The sequence below is a fragment of the Panthera uncia genome (genome assembly GCF_023721935.1).
Source record: "Panthera uncia isolate 11264 chromosome C1 unlocalized genomic scaffold, Puncia_PCG_1.0 HiC_scaffold_4, whole genome shotgun sequence".
Taxonomy (NCBI): Eukaryota; Metazoa; Chordata; class Mammalia; order Carnivora; family Felidae; genus Panthera; species Panthera uncia.
In genome coordinates, this window is record NW_026057585.1 from 37,368,718 (window position 1) to 37,392,717 (window position 24,000).

Below are 24,000 nucleotides of genomic sequence, written 5' to 3' on the forward strand. Positions count from 1 at the left end.
TAATGCTTTTATAATGTATTTAACAGAATAAAATTCACCCTTTTAAACAGTATAGTTCAGTGGTTTTAGTATGTTCACAAGGTTGTGAAATCATCACCCTTTATAACTTTATAACATCTTTGGCACCCCAAAAAGAAACCCCATAGCCGTTAGTAGTCACTCCTCATTACCCTTCCTCCAGCCCCTGACAACCACTAATTTATTTCTATCTCTATGGATTTAGCTATAGAATTAATTTTTATGCACTGACCTTATATCATGAGACCTTGCTAAACTCATTCTTTCTAGAGCTTTTTTATGAATTCCTCCAGGTTTTCTACACATATGTTCATATTGTCTAAGAAACTGAATATACAAATAGACAATACTCAAACCAAATACGACAATAGAACTTTGACCCACAACCTCTGCAGCAATCAACCCAGAGTGATCAGAACTAGATCGCCGACTGCCAGCTTCCCTGTGTTTTGATCCTGCTTCTAACTCAAGACCAACTAGAAAAAGACAAATGTGCTTCCCAAACCACCATATAAGGCTCTCACTTCTAGTTAACCCACGTCTAGCTTCTCCATGACAGCAGCTTCCAATCAGTGCTTACTTGAAGCCTTCCCTTCTTTTCATTATAAAGCTTTCTTATCCCTGCCTGACTTTGAGTCTGTCAAATGCAAGTGTTATTGACTAACTGTTATAGCAAACTCTGAATAGTCATTCTGGAATGTTCTTAATAGGAAGGAAGCCATCGAAATCTCTGGGAGGACTTTGGGGAGTGGAGAAAAAGACCCAGGTGGTTTTGGTAGTGTTCTCCTTTTCCAATGCCAACCTCTGGAAAACATTGGCTTAAAGCAACTGATAGAATCTAACTAAATTTAATGAATTAACCATTCCTAGTAGGGAAAATGATAAAGGAGGAAAGAGACAATGGCCCCAATGCGTATAACTAAGATATAGTACTAGTTCACAGGTGGATTCTAACTTGGGGAATAGTTTACACTGGGGAATAGTTTACAATTATTATTTTTTTGAGAGAGAGACAAAGCGAGAGTACATGCGCACACAAGAAGGGGAGAAGGGTAGAGGGAGGGAGGGAGGGAGAGAAAGAGAGAGTCATAAGCAGGCTTCACACTTAGCACGGACCCCAATGCAGGACTCGATCCCATGACCTTAGAATCATGACCTGAGCTGAAATCAAGAGTCAAGCGCTGAACTGACTGAGCCACCCAGGATCCCTAGTACAATTTATTTTTTTAAAGTATATCCATTTTTACCGTAGAGCACAGAATGAATTTTGGTACTATTGGTGTGAAGAGAAATTAATATATTAATTTATTATCTATTAATATGTTACATTCATAAAATAATAAACCTGACTTGTCTGGTTCTTTGGGGATATGTCTTCTTGGAGTTGCCATTTTGTTTTTACCGGATTTTGTTCAAGAGGAAGTTGTGAAGCAGGGTAGACGGGATTACCATTAATCAAGTACCATCTCTATGTGACAGATATCATGAAGACATTTTAATGGTCTTTTATTTCAGGGCTGGCATTCAGCTGGCAAGCATGGGCAAGGCTTGCTGGTAGTTTATGACCAGCATCTGTTCTGATCTATTAGTGCCCAAGCTCAAACATTTACACACTGCTAAATATTTTAGTGTTACCCTTACTTTATTTAATCTTCAAAATAAACCTCCAGAGAGACAGGAACACTGGAAGCTGGAGGCAGAGACACTATTCAGGGACCCTTGACCCTGACTTTTCCAGCTCTTCCCCATCTTGCCCAGAGGAGTTTTTCTTGTCCGTGCTAGTTTGGTTCTAGAACATGGGAGAACAAGTGTCTGTAAGAATTTTCTTACGTGGAAGTGCCAGAGTATAAATGCTTCTAGGGTAGTAAGTTTGAGTTTTAAAAGTTGTGTTTTTCAACCCTGGCAGTAGTGTCTCTGGCAGCTGTGTGGCCCATAGGGAACCAGAGGAAGAGGAAAGCCAAGCCAAGGTATGCTGTGTCTGCATGCACCTGCCTCTGATACAAATGGCCACCTGGATCCAGGTGGAATCCTCTTTGGTATTCTTGGCTGAATATTGGGAAATGGCAGGTGTGCGTGTGATACCTTCCTGCCCATCTATAACCAACCTGAAATGCTACAAATTCTGTGAGAAATGAGGCAACTCTGACAAAGGAAGGTTAATTTGTAAAATAAGTATTAGAGGTGTCTTTGAGACTCTAAAGCCTACATATCTTCTTTCAACTTTCTTTTAGCTGAAAAACATTTTTGTCTAGAAACAATCTTGCATAGCAACCCGGATCTGTTAATAAGAAACAATTATGTATGCTCTGATTAAAGCAACATGAAGGCCAAGAGTTCACTCAGCTACACCCTCTCTACTTTGAGCAGTGCCCGAAGTACCTTCATGAAACTTAACATCATGCTCTTAACAGTCGAGTTGGAAAAACACTGACTTCCAAAATGCTGCTGCCTTCAGACCCACTCTTGTTCACCTTGGTAAATAATTTATTCAACAAACATACTGTGTAGCTATCGAGTGCCAGACTCCAGGAATACAAAGATAAATAAGTACCGTCTGCCATCAAGAAGCTCATAGTCTGAAGGAGGAGAAAAATATAGGAAAACCAAATTAAAAAACAAACAAAAATAACCACTGATATCGAGCCCTTCTGTGTCAATTCTCACAACTTTAAGATATAGGAATGTTTAGCTCTTTAACAGATGAGAAAACTAAAGTCAGAGAAGTTAAGAGATGTATTGTCATGAATCCTCTGAGTGACAGAATAAGGATTATCATCCTGGTCCCAGGGCTGCCAAAAAACCCAGGCTCTCTCCTCTGTGGGATGCAGCCTGTAATTTGTTGTAAATCTTTGACAAAGTAAGCACATTTCACCACAGATTTAAATTTAAAATGCAAATCTCTTGAACAAGAAGGAGGGAAAAAAGCCCACAGAAACCAACAGATTAAACCATTAAAATCATTATCCTAATACCCTTTACACAACCACTGTCATTACACACCTGTTAGCTCCTTCCCTCTCACAACAACTCTGTGAGGTAGGAAAGGCAGATATTACTTGGCTTTCACTGAGGGGAAATGGAAGGTAACCTGGTGGGGTGAAATGTACGGGCCTAAGGGAAAATCACCTTATCTTTCAATCACCATCTCTAAGTAGCTGTGAGGCTGTGGGCAAGTCAGTTAACCGTGTTAGGTGACATTTTGCTCTTCAGCAAAAGTAGAGAGTCCAGATCGCCCATCTTTCAGGTAAGGGCCCTTCAGTTCTGATATCTGCAAAATAGTATATGGCCTGGTCAAGAATAGACGCTACCTTCTGTTCCAAAGTCTTCTATGATTTCATGCTGCTTGTTAATATTAAGCTGTAGGGAAACTTCCTGGTTTCCTAGGCATAGACTTTGGTCATGTAACAATTTTAATTTCTAATCTAATTTATTTTTAATTGTAATTAGACCAAGCTAATTAAAAAAATAGGTGAATAGTCCTTACTGGTTAGAAGCTGTGAACCTACATGAAAATTCAAGAACCTGTGGGTGGGAACACACTGGAGAATAATCTAGATGAATATAAAAGAAGAGACACAGAGAAGTGATAGCACTTTGTGACCGCACTACAGACTTCCTATACAGAAGGATGTTTTTCTAGTGCAGACCACAAAATTATCAGGGCAGCAACTTATCTTAGCACTAGGGATTTCAGTCTCAAAGTATCTGCAGAAACTTTCATTCCTCAGAAAGCAAAACACTGACAGTTTCTTGACCGACCTTGCCGATAATTTCATTTCCCAGAAGGTGGAGTAAGCAGTAAGGGGAACTCCTACTCTGGACCCAATTCTGACAGAAACCAGTAGGTAAGATGGAAATGATGGGAACCTTGGGGAAAAGTGGCCATGTGCTCTCAGAGTTTGATTTAAGCAGTGTTCTGCCTATGCAAACACAAATGATTCTAATGAGCAAGAGAATGGGGAGGAAACCAGAGAAACCAGTGTGCAGCACAGGGACCAACTGACAGGCTCTGAATTTAAAACAGTATGTGCAGAAAAAGGTAAAAGGGGGGCACATAATCAAGCACAAATATATGAAGATAGCATAGACCTATAAAAATAACATCAGCAAGACTAAAGCACAAAAAGAGCTGGGGCTTGTGAAAGATGCTAAAGAGAACAAAAACGATTTCCTTAGCATGAAATAAGGAAGAAGATCAATACAGGAATAGGCTCATTTTTTTTTTAAGTTCAAGACATAAAATTTATTCATGAAAAAGAAAGGAAAGGATTTTTACTTCTTTATGTTTCTTCCCTGTTGGTTCATTCATATCTCTGTTCACATGCCATCTCTTCAGGATCTTGACCACTCTTTATAAAATAATTCTCTCTAACATACTCTGATTCCTAAACTTTTCATTCTTCTATCACTGACTGCCATTGCTTCACATACTTATGTGTTTTTCTTCTCCTGAACTACAGTGTAAGCGCTATGAGTGCAAGGACTTTGATTTGTTCAGTACAGTATCTTGAGTACCTTGTATGTACCAAGTACTACTCAATATGTATTTGTGGAATGGATGAAGTCAAGGCCATTAGACATTGGCCAAAAATTGAAAGACAACGTAGCTAGATTGTTTCTAATGTAAATAACATTCACTGAGGACAGAGTAGGTATCATACACTAATATTTATTTGCATTTTTCATTTAATCATCCTAGCTATAAAACATGCATTATTATCAGACTGAATAATTTGTCCCAGCACATACAACTAGAGAAATGTATAGCTATGATTTGAGCCAAGATCGCTAAATTCATGGTTTGAGCACTTCACCCGTGTGCCATACTTGGAGAATCTGACTGGTCTAGGTGCCAGTATGTCCCTGGACCTCTATGAGTTATTACTAGAGACCTTCTCAGTAAGATTATGGAGTGTTTAGCTGGTTACCTTTGAGGAATAGAGTGAAAGGGATAAGAGAAAAGCACTTTATGTTAAAAAAACCATGGCAGTCTGCAAACTTCGAATCCATGAAAATAATGTTGCTGGGGAGAGAATAGCCTAGCTTATATTTATAAAAGACAATTACAAATCACAATCACAAAAGACAATTTTGTGAGCATTTTTTAAAAGTTGCTATTAGGAGAAAGTATAAATTCAACAAGAATAAGCTATGCAACCCAATCTTATTTATTTTTTTTCTATAAAGTTGATAAACCAGTATATGAGGGCAATAGAAATAGACATCTGGATTCTAGCAAGTGATTTAATAAGGTTTTCTTTATATCATTGTGGACCAGATAGAGAAATACAGATTTAGGAATAGTACTATTATGTGTTTTCATAACTGGCTGAATGATTGCACCCAATGGTAATTTTAAGGCATCCGTGTCAGCACCCAATGGTAATTTTAAGGCATCCGGAGAAAGGTTTTTCAAGTGGTATACCACCAGTCTTGGCTTTGTCTTTGTCTGATGTAAACATATTTATCAATGACTGACATAAAGCTGAAGAAGGCATACCTGTCAAAAATTGGTCACATGAAACAGGAAAAGTGAGTTGTAGATCCATTAGATTATAAGAACAGGATCTAAAAGTTCTTAACAACTAAAAAATGGGCAGAATCTAACCATATATAATTTGGTTGGAATAATTGGGAGGTTCTGCCTTGGGACAAAACACCAACTGCCTGAATTCAATTTGAGAGATATGAGATTTACTAACAGTATTAAGAGGAAAAAAAGAAGAGCTTTACCTGGCAAGGAATCAGTGGTATATATTATGGTTACAGAAGAAGTATAAGGAGGAGGAGGTGGGGGAAAGGAGGAGGAGAGGAGGAAGAAGAAGGAGAAGAAGAAATAATTTATATTGCATTAATAAATTTAGGATGTTCATAGAATAGGGAAGGAGATGATCTGATTCTAACTCAGATTCTTCAGATTACCATGATCAAATCTGAGAGCAACATTTTAAAGAAGATACAAATAGAAAAATTATAAACCTTCTAGGATTGAGTAGCCTGTATGGCAAGGGAACTTAAAAACATTTCATATGAGGAAAGGTTAAAAGAATCGAGAAACTTTTAGCCTGAACATTATTATATTTGATAGCTTTACGGAATAGTATAGACACAAACATAATAATTTTAATCATCATTCAGCATGTACTTTTTGGTAGACACTGTGCTAAACATTCTATGTTAATTAATGCTAGTCACAACCTCAAGAAGTAGATTCTAGTTATGGATTCAAAAATTGGGACTAAGAGAGATTAAGTAACATGTTGGAAGTAATAAAAGCTAGCAAGATAATGCTTGACTTTGAACCCAGATCTGTCTTTCTCCAGTGCCTGCCTATTTATCCTCAATGGCAGATTCTCCCCACTAGATGGAAACTCTATCAGAGTGTGTGTGCGTTTACATATGTGAGGATAAAATTATGTAAAATGACAGAGAAAATCACTTACAGTAAAAAGGCTGCAAATAGGATATCAATATTTTAAATGTGGGTGTCTTGGGTACCGAGAATATGTCTGGTTCCTCCTTTTATCTACTTCTTTTAGTTTTCCACATTTTCTTTACTAAGCCTATTTTAATTTCACAAAAATCTCACTACTATTTTCTGAATTAAAAACAGTATTATGTGGGAGTGGGATTAGCTTTATTCTGAATGTCCAAAGGCTACTGAATTAAGATGCTGCAAGGTATTATGAGGTATAATTCAGTTTAAAAACAGAACCACTTGGAGTCAGACTTTTTCAGAGATGTAATATCTTGGTAGAAGAAAGAGTGATCTTTTTGTTTCTGGAGATGTTAACCCAAGTCTAGAAACATTTCAATGCTATTGTTCTGTGTGGGTAAGATTATAATCTGACGTCCCTACCATGTTAGAATATGAGCCAGGAAAAAGTAAGCCAAGGACTAGGTGGTTGCTGATATGTCACTTCATACTGAGGCTTTTCAGTCAGCTTAAGAGGCCTGGTTTTCATAGGTTCCTTTAATAAAATATTTGTGTAATGAATACATGAATATATACATTTAGAACAGGAAAAGTAGACCATGGATAATATTTAGTTTTTGTGCCAGCATTTTTACAAAGTATGTACAGATAACAAAGACCGTATGAAAGAGGGTATGCTCATTTATTTACTCAAGTTTTAAAGTCCTCCTGGCTGTTGGTATCTGAGTACGGAATAAGTGGTCCCTCCAGGAAGTGTCATTTGGACTCAGACACTCTCCCTCTCTGCCTCCATTCCAGGCTCCTGTAAGCATCACATTTTTTTTTTTTTTAAATCAGGCTTCTATTAACTAAACTGAAAGTTCTGCAGAATCAGGAGTCAATGTCTGTTTTGATATTTCTATATGATATAACACTTAATATAATGGGCACAAAACAAACATTTATTGAATTAATAGTTTGACAGGTATATTCAGCAAGTTTTTCTTCTGTTACCTAAATATAGTTGGAAAGAGTGCTTTTGATTTCAACTGTAGACTAGTGCAGAGATTACCCCTAAGAATTGTCATTATTTGTTATCTTTCTTATTAGAGTCAATGTTTCCTATCTATGGGTAGATACAAAGACCCACTGCTTTACCCTTGAAGCTATTTTTTTTAATTTAAAGTAAGAAAAGCAGTATGGTTTCTCTTCTCAGGGTATAAAGTTGTCAATTTTTGCCAAATAATAAGTACATAAATTGCATTTATAATATGGAGGATGACATTAGAATTTGAGATCTTGCTTCCTCCTCTTCCTCCTCTTGGAATTTTTTTAAAAGTAATCTCTACCACCAACGTGGGGCTTGAATTCATGACCCTGATATCAAGAGTCACATGCCTCACCAACTGAGCCAGCCAGGCACCTCTAGAGTTTTGGATTTCAACACAAGAATTTGGGGATGGGGGGCACAATTCATCCCTTGACACATAACTGGAAAAGAAATTGAAATGGGCCAACTGGGTCCTTAATATAGCATGAAATGCACAATAATTGTTACATTCTTCCCTTAAATTTCAGTCCCTTCCTCTTGAGGGGATGTAAACTCTCAAAAAGAAAACTGGAAAATAACATTACACCCAGGAAGGGCTTCTTGATAGAATTCCTTTAGGTACCAGAAATTTTAATTTTCAAAATGTAGGGATCCTAAACCTTGTTATAAGGAATAACTTTAAGTAATCCTAACTTTGACCCTCAAGATTAAATCAGAGGGAAGAAGTACATTCTGGTCAAAGCAGGGCTTCAAAAGAACTTACCTCAGACTCTTCCCAATTCTCTAACCTTGTGGTAGAAAAGGCATTAAAAGTATTATTCATCCATTGCCTTCTATTACTATCAGCATGCAGTGAAACCATCTCAGGATTTCATTTTCTTTATATAAGTGTAGTTATCAGGACCGTTTTGGTTGCAAGTTATGGAAATAATTCAAATAAGCTTCAGCAAAGCAATTTACTGGTTCATAGATCCCTAAAGTTTAATAACTGGAATTAAGGCTCAAAATCAGCCTTCCTTAGGGTCCATAAACCCATCAATTCTCCCTTTGCCTACAAGTTGGCTTTGGATTTCCAGTTTAAAAAATTACAAGGACAGACTGTACGATTGGCTCATTTTTGGCGGAGTGTGCACCATAAGACCAATCAGGAGTTCAAGGTCAAGGAAGACTACAACTCCTTTCTAGAACTTTTCAAAAGACAAATGTAAAGATACTTGAAAGTGCTTGAGATTTTTGGGTGAAAATAACATGCTACATAAGTAAAGTATATTCTAATAACTTAGAATATACTTATCATTTTTGAGTATTTAGCTAAATGGAATCTGTCTACAAAAAGAAGTTTGAAAAATAGTTTTGTATAATAGCTATCAATGTATGTTTTGGTATTTTGAGTATAATACAATATTTACAATCTTACTGGTTTGTTTAAGCTGAACAGAAAAATACCGATTCTTATTTCTACTCTTTTTTGTTTCCCGAAGTTCTTATAGCTTGGTAAATAAATGTGATCAAATTCCATTTCAGTATAACCAGGTTTAGCTTGTAAGTTAAACTGACTATATCATTAATTTATTACATTAGAGAAAGGAAAGTTTATGTGTTATTCATGAGAAAATTAAGTGTTAAAAAAAGAAAATATTTTTGAATTTAGTTTTATGTGCAACAATGAATGAGATAAAAAAGACAAAAAAAGAATGAATGTGGTAATTCCAATATTTTATGTCTTTGTGGGTCTGATTCTGCTTTTTATCTTTTTTTCACCTAATTTTTGATTATTCGACTCTCACCACCACCCCCTTTTTAAATAGTGTGTTTGTGATTTCTAACTTATACCTATGGAATTCTATCTGTTAAAATTCTTGGAGTGATGAAATAAAGATGGGCTCTCTAGAGTGGATTTTTTTTTTAATTCTACTGAGCCCAAAAGGCACAGCTAGGGACCAGTTTAAATCCTTATCTTGGAATCTTTACACCACTGAGATTATGTGAATTTTTGCTGGAATAAAAGTAAGGCTGTTTTATGAGTATGAATTTTTAGAGGAGAATTTTTTTTCTCCTTAGTTATACATTTAAGACTTAAAGTTTTTCTTGAAGTTTCCTCTATGAGATGATTGCTTTGTAGACCAGGTTAATGATAAGGATATATGCATTTTGGATCCCAGCACAAGCCTTGGGGTGTGTCACTTTTTCTAGTACCAGCAAGAACATGAAAAATAAAATTCTTGTTCACCCCATTCAGTAAACGTCCTTAAGGTAAGAGATACTTCAGTGCTTAGCAACCTTAGAAAAATCATGTTGTCCTCTAAATTAATGTAGAAAAAAATATGCTAAAATTTCATATCCATTAAAGATTTTTAAAAAATCAAATCAAACTAAAAACAAAAATGGAAAATTTCTTAACTTGACAGAGGATATCTACAAGTACTTGTAACTTAATGGTGAAACTTTCATAGAATTTAGTTTTAAAAACAGGAAAAAAAGTTGTCTACTATCATCATGTCTGTGCAATACTAGGTTAGACTGGTCTATTGGTGGAGAACACGAAAATGAAATGGTGTAAAAACTGGAAAGGGAGAAATAAAGCTGAAATTACTCACAGAAAAAGCGCTGTGTTTATAGGAAATACAAGAGAAAATACAGATAAAGTACGAAAATTAATAAGGAAGTTGAGAAGGTTTGCTGGATAAAACAAAAATACAAAAGTTATTTGTGTTTCCGTGTACCAGAAACAAACATTAGAAACTATCACTTTAAAAAAGAAATCATTAAAAACATATAATTAAAAATTTTAATAAAATGGTAGAGATATATCTAACAAATTTATGAAATAAAACTTTTTTGAAAAATATTACATATAAAAATATACATATAACATTTATATAATATTGTATAAAATCTAAGATTTATATAGAAGAAAGAATGGTCTTAGGAGCCAAAATATTCTCGATAAAGATCACATAGAGGAACTTACCAGGTTTTTAAGTTAGCAGTGAAATATTGGTGAAGGGATAAACAAATTGAAAGAAAAAAACAGAGAGCTAAAAATTAGATCATAAAATATATGGAAACTTGATTCATGAAAAAGCTAGCTTTGAAGATCATTTGGGAAAGTATAAACCATTCAGTATATGGTGTAAAGACTATAATTTCTATTTTAAAAATTTATTTCTAACTCACACCATACACAAAAATTTCAAATGGATTAAAGGCTTAAATGTGAAAAACAAAATGTTAAAAACACTGAGATCAAGGGAAAGATTTCTTATGTAGGAAATGTAAGATATAAGCAAAAATCGAAACTTTGTTAAAGTTTAACTGCATTAAGATTCAGAATTCTGTCGTAAAAGGGCACCTTAATAAAGTGAAAAGATGGAGAGCACCCCAAACACTGTCAGTTTGATGCTGCCCTATTTGAACCCACATTTGGTCAAATACATGCTTAAGAAAAAAAAGAAGTAAAAAGGCAATCCACTAGCTAGAAAAAGACATTTATTACACAAATAAAGAACAATGGATTAATAAAGATATTGCCTAGAATTTTTAAATTTGTTTTTAGGGGCGCCTGGGTGGCGCAGTCGGTTAAGCGTCCGACTTCAGCCAGGTCACGATCTCGCGGTCCGTGAGTTCGAGCCCCGCGTCAGGCTCTGGGCTGATGGCTCGGAGCCTGGAGCCTGTTTCTGATTCTGTGTCTCCCTCTCTCTCTGCCCCTCCCCCGTTCATGCTCTGTCTCTCTCTCTGTCCCAAAAATAAATTTAAAAAGTTGAAAAAAAAATTTGTTTTTAAAAGATTTTACTTTATTTGTTTGTTTATTTTTAATGTTTATTTACCTTTGAGAGAGAGAGTGTGTGCAAGTGGGGGAGGAGCAGAAAGAGAGGGAGACACAGAATAGGAAGCAGGCTTCAGGCTCTGAGCTGTCAGCACAGAGACCCGACGCAGGTCTTGAACTCACAGATTGTGAGAACATGACTTGGGCCAAAGTAGGACACTCAACGGACTGAGCCGCACAGGCGCCCCTAGATTTTATTCTATTTTTAAAGTTTATTTATTTGTGTATGTATGTATGTATGTATGTATGTATGTATTTATTTATTTATTTTTGAGATGGAAGGGGCAGGGGGCAGAGAGAGAGGAAGAGAGAGAATCCCAAGCAGGCTCTGTGCTTTCAGCACAAAGACCATCAAGGGGCTCCATCCCATGAACTGTGAGCTCATGACCTGAGCCGAAATCCAGAGTTGGACACTTAACGGACTCAGCCACCCAGGTGTCCTTAGAAGATTTTATTTTTAAGTAACCCCTACACCCAACATGGGGCTCGAACTTACAACCCTGAGATCAAGAGTCCTGTGTGCCACTGACTGAGCCAGCCAGGTGTCCCTACAATTCGATTTTTAAAAAATTGGTTAAAGAGAATCAATACCTCATAGAACAGAAAACCCTAATTGTTAATTAAGTGAGAAAAGATGCACAATATCATGAGTAATCAAAGAATTGAAATTTGAAACTCTGAGGAGTTTTTATCTCCTATTCAGAAAAGTGATAAAAATTTTAAGGTACCTGACAACAAATAATAAGTGCTAACAAGGTTGTAGAACTATTGGAACATTTATCTTTACATAGTTGACAGGAATGTAAAATTGATACATTGTGCAAGTTAGGAATTTTCTAATAAATTTGAAACTTCATACTCTGTGACTCAGCAATTTCATTTTCAAGTATATATTCTAGAGCAATTTCACAACCTCACATTATTGGCATTTTAGTCCAGATAATTCTTTGTTGTGGCGACTGTTTTGTGCCTTATAGGGTTTTTAGAGCATCTCTGGCTTTTATCTATGAGAAACCAGTAGAATCCCCCAAGTTAGGACAACCAAAAATGTTTTCACACATTGCCAAACACTACCTGGGGGCAAAATCACTCCTGGTTAAGGACTGCTTGCCCTAGAGAAATTTTAGTACATATATTTATGCATGTTAAAGAATGTTATAGCAGCACCGTGTAAACAGTAAAAAACAAAACCAAAAAATTGGAAGTAACCCAAATACCAATCAATGTTAATTGATTGGAATGGCACACAATGGAATACTATACAACAGGGTAAGCTAATGAATTATAGTTACGTGCAACAAAAGTTTGAAACTGAAGAACTTAATGTTGAATGGAAAAGTCACAGACAAATACATACATTTTCACTTACATATTATTGCAAACATATCAACAAAATAATAATATGTTTAGGGGTGCAAATACATGCAATAAAATTATAAGGAAAATAAGGGATAGGGAAAATTTAGGATATTGTTTAGTTCTGGGGAAGACGGTTAAGGAATTATAGAAGGGCACAAAAAGAACTTGGAAGGTCACAGGGGACACAGGCATTCATGATTTATTTCTTATATGTGTATTGGACATTTTATTTTTTAGCTGCTAAGTATTTAATTTTTTAAAAAGGAAGCAAGTATTTTAACCTTATAAACTGTGAAAAGCAATTCAATAACACACCAGAAATGTCTTTTTATTTATTTAATAATTTTGATTTGTATGTTTGAACTGAAATGGTAAAAACTCATTTCATAAGCCAATTTAGGTTATTGCTAATAAGTTCTGTGGTTAAAACAAAATGTATTAACCATCTATCAAGAAAGACATCCTGTCTTCAAAGACAATGGCTATTAACAGATAACATATTCAACCAACTGCTCTAAAAGCAGAGCTTTATTATTATTATTTTTAAACAGAATAATCTAGTGTCAGTAATCAGTGCATGGAGTGAATTTCCTCTTATAAAAAGCCCATCAACTGTTTTTTGCTAATTAAGATGAATATTATTCCTGTGAAATGAACCAAAAAGTTATATGAAACCGGAAATCCCAAAAGAGATCTATAATCTACAAGAATAATTGCTTGCAATTTTAATTGAAGGAAAAAGAGAGAACTGTTTTTAATCTTTCCTTTTCTCAAAATATTAAACTAATCAACCTGTTGGCCAATTAACAATTCTTTACTATTACTACATCTGACCTAAAAATTGACATTTGATATATTTGAAACCGTTGTGGAATTTTAAAAGATAAATTGCACAATGACTATTGGCTATACTTAACTCCAATATGGAACTTTTGTCATTCATGAAATAAAGTAACAAATTTTTATTAATGCTCTCAGAAATAAAACATATTTTATTATTCATTGAAGACTAGATGCTGTGACTATTCACAGAAATATGAATTCAATCGTTGTTCATTAAGTACAGCCAGAATTGGGAATGAGAGGAAAGATCTATTTTGCTGAAGAGCAGATTAATTACACTGAGAAATTTGCTTTATTTAAATAGTTGGCATTTGTCTCTAATCTATTAGAAAAACTTGTTAATTCTGAAGATTTATTCTGTTTTAAAGTTAGTTTGAATAGATACATGTGAAACAAAATATATATTTACTTTTCAATTTAGTTCACATAGTAATTCAGAAATTTAGCAGCTTGCTTAAATTTGCAGTTACAAATCAGAAAGAAATAGTTGGAATGAGCAGATGTTTTAGTTATCCAATAACTTGTTACACTGACCTGATCTTGGTTATGGGTGGGAGGTTAATTTTGTTTATCTTTTTTCTAAAATGTCATGATATGTCAGTTGTACTAAAGATAGAGTAGAAGCAAAAAGAGAATTAAGAATTAAAATTTTGATTCCCCAATAAATCAGATTAGCCTCTTTGCAGCATAAACTTATTAGAAATATATACATCCATATACAAATAGATATGAATTTGGCTTCCCAGTCTTTAGAAAAGACTGATGCTAGATTTTTCCCTCACACATTATTTACAATGGTATTTAAAGCAAAGTGAGAAATTTCATGTTAAATTTTTAGGTACATTTAAAAAATAGCTATATGAAAAGAATATTATCAAAATGCACAATATATAGTCTCTCATTTATACAATATAATTTGGATGAGACTTTCAATACAAGTGAATTTTGCAAACGAATGAAAATTACCCTTTTAATCATTAAAACCCTTTTAATCATTAAAACCTTTTCATTCTAATGACTCCAAATCTCACAATATTATCTTATGTTCTGTATAGTAAGTTTAAGGATACATCATTTTATTGTAAAATTCTAGGGCTAGAAAAGAATTCAGATTTAATAAAAAATCTTCCAGTATAACTCTCTGATTTAAGAGATCAGAAATTTTAAACCCAAAGTATACGATATAGCTTCTCAAAATCAATCATATAGTTAGTCTTTGGTCCCTCAATTCTTACAACTGATGAAAAGGTGGGAACAGCCTCTGACTTTTCAATTCATTCCTCTTGCCCCTCTCGGTTTTTATAATATCCTTCCTGGTTTGTGAGCTAGACAATCAGAGAACAAATTCTGTTTTAGATTTATGTAAACTGAGAGCAAGTGGGATGCAAGTGAGAATTTGGGAAGTATTAATGTGAACATGAGTAAGATGCTGGCTAGAGCGCTTTTTTTTCTTCCCTAAATTTCCTCTAAAATTATGGCTTATGTCCAGATAAAGTTGTTGGATATTTGAGATATAACTGCAGCTCATACATTTATGCTGTATTTTCATATAATAAATTACTCTTGAGAAGAAATTTTTAATCTTGAAAATATTCTATTAGTTCTGCTATTTATTATGTTTCTAATTATTAAATGATTTTAAAATATTATTTAGATTTAAAAAAAACCCTTGTGCTAACATATTCTTGTAGTTACCTAGTTGTCTATTATACTTTATTACTCTCAATCTTGGATCTTAAAATAATTCTGTACATTAAACTTGTAAAGGTGATTATTGGTTGTAGGTGAGTAAATTACACAGATTTTAGATCACAGTTTTCTGTTATTATTGAGGAGTTTGATTTACTGTCTTAAAAGTGTGAGCTTATTTTAAAAGTTTTACCTTCATGTTTTAGCCTATTTCTAGCTAGACCTTTTCTTCTTTTTTAAAAAATGATTTAATTAATTAATTTGTTAATTAATTAATTTATTTATAGAAGATTTTATTCTTAAGTAATCTGTATACCCTTTGTGGGGCTTGAACTTGCAACCCTGAGATCACATGCTCTACTGACTGAGCCAGCCAGGCATCCCTATATTGGCTTTTCTTCTTAAAAATTTCATAAAATATCAAATTCTTATGAACTATACACCAATGTGAAATGCAGATCTTTTCATTTCAGTTTTAAAATGTTTATTTTTGCACACACATATACCTGAATTCTAGGAGTATTTTTGTATGGGAGTAAAATTAATAAAAGTGATAGCTTTAACCTCATTTTAAATTCTTCATTATCTTTTTTTTTAATCCAATTAAACTTCAATTTATATTTTTGGTTCCTTCTGGGCTTAGCTGCAGTTTTTTGTTTGTTTGTTTTGTTTTTGCCTTTGCTCTTTTAAAATTGTGTAAGATCATTTTGATTATGCAATTGGCACAAGACCTATTTCCTCTGTTACATATATTCACATTTCATTAATAATAAATATACTGTTTTAAATAGCCTAATATTCAAATAATGGTGTTGTTCTGATTATAAAAATATACATATTTATTATAGGAAATTCAGGAATTGAAGATGTAATGAAGACTATTAAACTACCCATTTTCCACTGTTTTGTGCACCTTTTTTTGAGTTTTTTTCCTAAGTCTACCATATGCTCTCAATTCTCTTTCCTCTTGATACACAAGCACACGTGTGCACAATGTACAATGTAAGTATTTTGTGCCCTGCATTTCCACTGTTATTAATAGCAATTTTGATGATCGGTTTATTTCAAAGTGATTTTTTTCTACAGTGAGAAATTCCTTCTTTTTATAGGGACTATCCAAGACTACTGGGAAAAAACATCATAGGAAGCAGTAATAACTTGCTGAGAAATATCATTTTACATTGACCTTTCCCATTCAATAAAATTAATTTTTATTGTTATTTGAATTGTAAAGAGGTTATGATTAAGACTAAAACTAAACATTACCTTTTGACATCATAAAAACATAAAGGCAAGAAAACTATGTGTTTAAACAAAATCATACAGTAGCTAGCTTGCTTAGGAGAAGTTATGATATATGCTCTTAGAAAACAAACATTTTTAAATTCACAGATGCTGCAAAGCCCTGGTCAAACATAAATTACAATCAGTTTTTATGTAACAGTAAAAATTCCAAAGGACTCTTACTCACCAACTCTCAATATGTATCACAGATATGCTTTTTCTTTATGCTCATAGAATATAAACCACATTTATTTCTATATCTGTGTATACTTTAAAATAAATTATCCCAGAAAACAAAATGTTGACTACACTGTGTTCAAATGCAATACTACAACAACAACAACAACACCCAGAAATCTTATACTCTGTCTGAAGAGCCTGTACATGGTGAGAATTTTGGAATGCTTATAGAATTTGAATGCAGCATCCATTTATTTCAAGAATATAAGCTGCCTTATAATTATCAGATCATTCAATATTTTAGCAAATGCCACTCCATTTTTATTATAACAATTCACTCTTTCTTGTTTGAGTACTATCATATATAGAAAGAGCTCTTTACTTACCATTCTGGGAAAGATGAAATTTATCATTATGCCATAAATACCCTGGAAAGCAAAGAAAATATTATTATTTATTATACCTCCATCCACAGGGGTTCTAACTACCAAATGTAATGCATCAGCAGCAAAACAAAAATGAAGTAAATCTATTGCAGAAAACACAAATCAGTGTTCCAAGAATTCTTGAACATGTATTACATGATTTTGAACAGAGCTACTTTAGAATTAAGCAATTGTGGTAAGGAGTTTCAAAGTCAGAAATAAAACATTATATTTTCCCCAAACAAATATATTAGGATTAAGAGAATGTTGTCAATGAACTACTCTCCTTCTCCCCTTTAGCTCCGTTGAAACTTTCAATTCTATAGATGTGACAGCTATACCCAAAACTCTTTAAGGGAAAATTGAGGGTCATTCTACTTTCTTGAGGCCAACATTAGTGACCATTTTTTTTATACATTCTTTTTTTCCCCAATATATGAAGTTTATTGTCAAACTGGTTTCCATACGACACCCAGTGCTCATCCCAAAAGGTGCCCTCCTCAATACCCATCACCCACCCTCCCCTCCCTCCCACCCCCCCATCAACCCTCAGTTTGTTCTCAGTTTTTAAGAATCTCTTATGCTTTGACTCTCTCCCAATCTAACCTCTTTTTTGTTTCTTCCCCTCCCCCGTGGTCTTCTGTTAAGTTTCTCAGGATCCATATAAGAGTGAACACATATGGTATCTGTCTTTCAATGTATGGCTTATTTCACTTAGCATAACACTCTCAAGTTCCATCCATGTTGCTACAAAAGGCCATATTTCATTCTTTCTCATTGCCACGTAGTACTCCATTGTGTATATAAACCACAATTTCTTTATCCATTCATCAGTTGATGGACATTTAGGCTCTTTCCATAATTTGGCTATTGTTGAGAGTGCTGCTATAAACATCGGGGTACAAGTGCCCCTATGCATCAGTATTCCTGTATCCCTTGGGTAAATTCCTAGCAGTGCTATTGCTGGGTCATAGGGTAGGTCTATTTTTAATTTTTTGAGGAACCTCCACACTGTTTTCCAGAGTGGCTGCACCAATTTGCATTCCCACCAACAGTGCAAGAGGGTTCCCGTTTCTCCACATCCTCTCCAGCATCTATAGTCTCCTGATTTGTTCATTTTGGCCACTCTGACTGGCGTGAGGTGATATCTGAGTGTGGTTTTGATTTGTATTTCCCTGATGAGGAGCGATGTTGAGCATCTTTTCATGTGCCTGTTGGCCATCTGGATGAGTGACCATTTTTTTTAATCCAAATTTATATATAAGTTATTTTCCTGTTTGGAATCTTGAACTGGAAATCTGATGTAGGAGGTGAGAAACAAAATTAGAAGTCTAAGCTCCAACTTTTCCACACTAAATAAATGATAACAAAGCATTATTTATTTTCTTATTGTTTTCTATTCATTAAAAACAAGGTTTTGATTGCACCCATGATAAGAATTAGAACAAAATTATATTTGAAAAAGGAATTTTTTCTTGAATTTCTTGTGTTCTTTAGAATTTTGTAATTAAAACTTACTCTCACATTTAATAATTAGTACAAAATTACCTTTCTTAGTGTCAATAGTTCTAAAATAAAGAAACATGTCAGTATGTAAGAAAATATGCTTTTCTCATATCCTGATAGTGTTATTATGTATTGGTCATTTTCCGTTCCTTTATTTACTTATTTTTTAAATATCACAATTTAGAGAAAAACACACTGAGTCATCTCCCTCTACCCCCCCCCCACCAGAACTAGATGTCTAAGGAAATTTTAATAGAAAACATATTCAGAAAATGGTTTTTACTTGAGTTTTTGGATAATGACATTTCAGACCCTTCAAAGTTTTGTTTTTGTTTTTAAGTTTATTTACTTATTTTGAGAGAGAACGTGCATGCAAGCAGGGAAGCGGCAGAGACAGAGTGAGAGAGAGAATCCCAAGGAGGCTCTGTCTGCACAGAGCCCAAAGCAGGGCTCAATCTCACCAACTGGAGATCATGACCTGAGTTGAAATCAAGAGTTGATGCTTTAACCCAATGAGCCACCCAGGGGCCCCAAGGCTATTTTTGAATGAAATAATTTTGAATAATAATTGTCATGTGTTAATGTAATTTGAATCATTATTTCCAGTAAAGAAAATGTTTCTATAAATAAAAACTAGCTAAAAATTCAAATTTTATACACACACACACACACACACACACATATATGTATGTATATTTAAGTAAGCTCTATGCCCAACGTGGGACTTGAACTCATGACCCTGGGATCAGAAGTCACATCCTCTACCTACTGAGGCAGCCAGGTGTCCCTGAAATGACAGATATTGATGTTCACAAAATTTACTGACTTTTTTTCTGGAGAATAAAATTAAGATTTGAAGTGTGTCCTACTTAGATTTTGACATAGAGGATATCTTAGTTTTTAAACATTTTTACTTTTAAAGAAACATTTGGATAGTTTCTGTAGAAATTCTGTAATGATTCAGGAATTCTGCCAATGAGTATAGGAATAGTTTTAAGGAAACTTAAAATAGTTTCTTAAGTTTAAAGAAACTTAAAATAGTTCCTTTTAAGGAAACTATTTATATACTTAATTGCACATATTGACAATTTATTTCAAAATTTTGTATTTATTGATTTTTAATGAAATATTTTAATGGAAAAGACTTTTAACTTAGAAATATTTTATTGTATGTGGTGCTTATTCCCAAAGAATTATTAATACTATTTTTGATATTATAACTCATATTTATAATTTTTAAACTGCTCAAAAAAAAAAAAGCAAAATAATTTTAAGCACCAGCTCCTGAAGAGGGCAGCACGTTCTAGGTATTATTGAATTCCAAGCTCAAATATGACAGCTTTGGCTTCAGAATACTTTTTTCTAAGAACTTGAGGGAAAAAAATTGGATATTTTTTATAGATGTCTGCTCCCATGATACAATAAACTAGCAGAAATTCTAGGCAGCTGCAGACCAAGGTCAAAACTGTATTTGATTATTAAAAGAGAACATTCAAATTAGACACCTAAAGCAATGTATTTAGAAAGGGAACAACAAAATACTAGTAAGGAGACTTTCCATAAGGAATGTGTTTTATCTTAATACTGTAGATAACTTTTCCTATTGGCAGTGCATTGACTGTCAAAACTACTAAAGGGGTTAGATTTAATTATCTCACTTCTTGCACATTTCATCTCAATTGCTATGGCAACATTCAGTTGCCTCAGCAGCAATGCACACTTTAATCAGATATTTCCTCCTTATTTCTCTATGAGCCAAAACTGTGTAGTCAAATTTACAACCAAGTCCTGAAGAATCTGATAACACTTCCTACAATTTAATGGGCAACTTGCCTCCACCCACACATATAAATATTTTCAGAGAGGCTTGTAACTATTGGACAAGTGTAAGACTTGATAAGAATATACATTTGGACTTTCCTACTTCACTTTTTTTTCTCTTTCTGCCACATTCCTTTATAGCAAGTTAGTTTTTTGTGTGTTTTTGTGTTTTTTTTGCCAATTTGAAACTCACTCCAGCAAGCCTCTACCATGGGTCATCTAACCTCAATAAAATAGCCAATGAATAAGGGAAACGACCTCTCACATTCTTCTTCCTTAAGAAGTCTGTTGAATTATTTGCGTTTTATCTGAATATACTCAGAATTGGCACATCAAAGAGCTTCTTTCTATTTCTTGAAAGCAGGTAAGAGAAGGAAGAAAAATAACTGAAGACAGAGTAAAACATGATATAAGAGGAAACCTGTAGAGTCTCAGACTTAAGTGGAGAGCCAAGCATGAAGAAAATTTAGCCAAGCTTCGGTAATAGCAATTTTAATGAAAAGAAAAAGCATGATGCATTAAATCGCTGATGTCACTTGGGTGAATATTAACCATCTACATTGTTGGACAAATCATCATTTTATTTTGCAAAAGACTAGAGAAACTTTTGTGGGCATATAGGGAATATTCAAACTGTCTTCAATTCTGACTTAAAGGGTTAGCTTATTATAATTTCATAAATGCTTAGAATTTTTCAAATAGTAACTATTTTAATTTGATACTTTTATAATAATTTTTTAAACTGTAATTAAGAAGCAAAGTGATCTTAGGTCTTCTTAACAATTTTAGTGCCTGCTAAAATTTGTATTTAGATAGCAAACATAGTTCTCTGGTGAGAAATTTTACACCAGTAGCTAACAGTAATATTTCAGCATGATGTTTCAGTCACCACTTAGTAGTGTCTGGTAACATTTTCATTAATGGAGGCAACCAAAAAGATGCTTTCTATAGCTGGGTTTACCAGTCTGACATTTTCATGGCAATTTCTAGATGGTATCTTAGGTATTACAAACCACCTAAATACAGCAATCAATGAAAACTTGACCAAACATAAAAAAAGGTTATTTAAGGTACAGTTTGTATGTATTTTTAATTTTAATTGAGCTAATCATTAAAAGACTATGTTCAACATATGGTTATTGAAAACTTAGCTTCTCATTAATGATGAAGTTTGGATGCCATATAACCTAGGGAGTAGCTGAAGGAATAGAAGTTTAATTAAAAAGAGAAAACTGCAGAAGAAGAGAAGCACGGAAACTATCTTCACATATTTGAAGGGCTTCTTATGTAAAGGAGACAGCGAGTATTTTAGAAAACCAAGACAAATGGCAAAAAGTTCCAGAGAAGTGGATTCCAGCTCCATATAAAGAAAATTTAAAAACAGAATTCCTCAAACAATGGCACGAGCTATGAAGCAATAAGTGCCTTGTCTAGGTGTATTTTATAAACCGTTTGCATATGAACTCTTTAATTTCTGTTGCTTGAATTCTGGGACAACATTGCAGAATCACTCTACAGATTGAGATCTGGGAGTTCAGATGAGTCACTTCTTAATGAATTTTTCAAGTACCAGTGCTTTATGTCAGTATGGAAACCTAGCAGTGATCTGCAAACAGCATATTCAGCAGCAAGTTTGCAAATCCTACTCTGGAGAAATGGTCTAAATGAGAAAAACAAACAGTTCTTAGAGTGAAGAGTTATCTAAAACCTCCAAGGAGACATGTAAATCGGTCCTAATTGGCATTCTTTCAAGAACCTCAGTAGATGCCAGGGAGTGACTAGGGGTGAAGAATGAGTTTCCCTTTCAGTCTTGACTTGGCTCTTCAACCTAAAGCTGGGGTGTTGCCAGACACCGTGTATGCCGCTGACTGTGTTAGACTTGTTCTCTGGATGAAAGGAAGATTTTGGCACTATCCTGAAACTCTATATTCACTTAAGAAATAGTAATTGCTCAGTTAAGGGCCCAGAGCTTTTTTCCTGTACCCAGAGAAATTAAAAGTTGAAGAGAAAATTGCACATGATGTGGGAATGTTCACCTTCGCCAAGGTGGCTGATTAAGATAAGGGGAAGTTGTAAGTAATGCGAAGATTATAAATATAAGGAAATTGCTGATTCTTTAGTCAAAGTGATGGTCACTTTTTGTATAATACCAGATCCTATAGAGTTCCAGTTTACGTTAGTTGGAAGTCTTCTTTTTACTTAGTTCGGTTTTGACGTTTCCTTATGTTGTTATCCTTCTCTCAAATCACATTGAAGGATACAAGGGGCTCACAAAAGGTCTTATGTAATAATATCTAACCTTAATATACTCCAGTGCTGTTGTTTGGAGCATGAGATCTTTTGGAGAATGCCTGTCTACCAGAAGCATCTGTTTCTATCCAAGGAGCTGATGAGTAGTTTTGCAATAAGGAAAGCTAACTTTAATTCTTACCCTCAAAGAATGTAGGATGTTACATACTTCACTTTACTCTTTCCTGCTCCTCCAGGCTTCTTCAAATCAAGCCTTTATGTTAACTTATGTTGTTTAAAATTCTACCTGCTGGGGTTTTGCTGGCAAATGGTCTTGAAACTTGTTTCCGAAATGCTCACCCACAAAAGCTTTTACTAGCCAATTCCATTTGGTTGGCTATACTCCCAAAACAGTCTCTGGTGAATGAAAACATTAGCTGCAGAGAAACAGAAACTTCCATGGCACCCTGGAGGAACTTTTTGATCCAAAAGACACTCCTAGTAAACCAAAGTGTCATTGCAAATTCGTGAACATTTCCTTATGTCATGAAAAGCAGTAGGAGGAAAAGCTGCATTTGCACAATGGCCGTTCCATGTGTGTAAACCTAGTCTCCAACGTGAGATCAAAGACTGTCTTCAATCAACAAGTATTTATTTAGTGCATACCATGTTTGAGGCTTAAAGAGTCAGAAAAGGACAAATAGGAGCTATTTGAAAATTTCTGGTATTTGTTGAATGAATGAAGAAAGACATGTTGCTGTCCTACAAAAAATTAATCATCTCCAGGATTATAAAATTAACATGAAACAAAGCACAATCTCTCTTTATCAGTTAAAACGTTTCATCTATTTTGTGCCACAGAAGGTTTTAATAAATTTCAACTTACTTCCTTCATTTAAGTAGTCCTAACAACAATAAAAAAGCACAAATCAGGTTGCTTTACCCAATATGGCCCTGCACCCGTACATCTACCCATTTGCACTTCTTGTCTGTGGAACTTAAGGTATCTCTACTGAACCTTGACTGCTCTGATTGTGAGCTTAATGAAGACAGGAAGGTCTGCATTTTTGTTTTCTAACCAGTGCAACAGTGCCTGGTAAACAATAATAAGCATTCAGAAAATGATTATTTAATGGATAATAAATAAGAGCAATGAAATGGTAGTGACATAAACGCAAGAATTTTTCAGCAAGGTTAGTGTGGCTTGAAATGGTGTTCGTTTGATGGAAGATAGAGGATTTTTCCACAGGGCCTTCAGGAATGGATGGGATTTAGATAGTCGAGGGGAAGGAAATAAGGTATTTCTAATGGTGTTATGAATATGAGCAAAGGGATTGTTTGGATACAGAGATAT

The 24,000-nt window shown here is 34.3% G+C and overlaps 1 long non-coding RNA gene across 1 annotated transcript in view; it reads right to left on the minus strand.

The window, feature by feature from the left end:
* Positions 1 to 17,029: 17,029 nt before the first annotated feature.
* LOC125912470 (uncharacterized) overlaps positions 17,030 to 24,000 on the minus strand; it is a 400,306-nt gene continuing 393,335 nt past the window's right edge. Inside the window, exon 5 of the long non-coding RNA XR_007454756.1 lies at positions 17,030 to 17,093. This is a non-coding gene — a long non-coding RNA (uncharacterized LOC125912470). The remainder of the gene's footprint in view (positions 17,094 to 24,000) is intronic.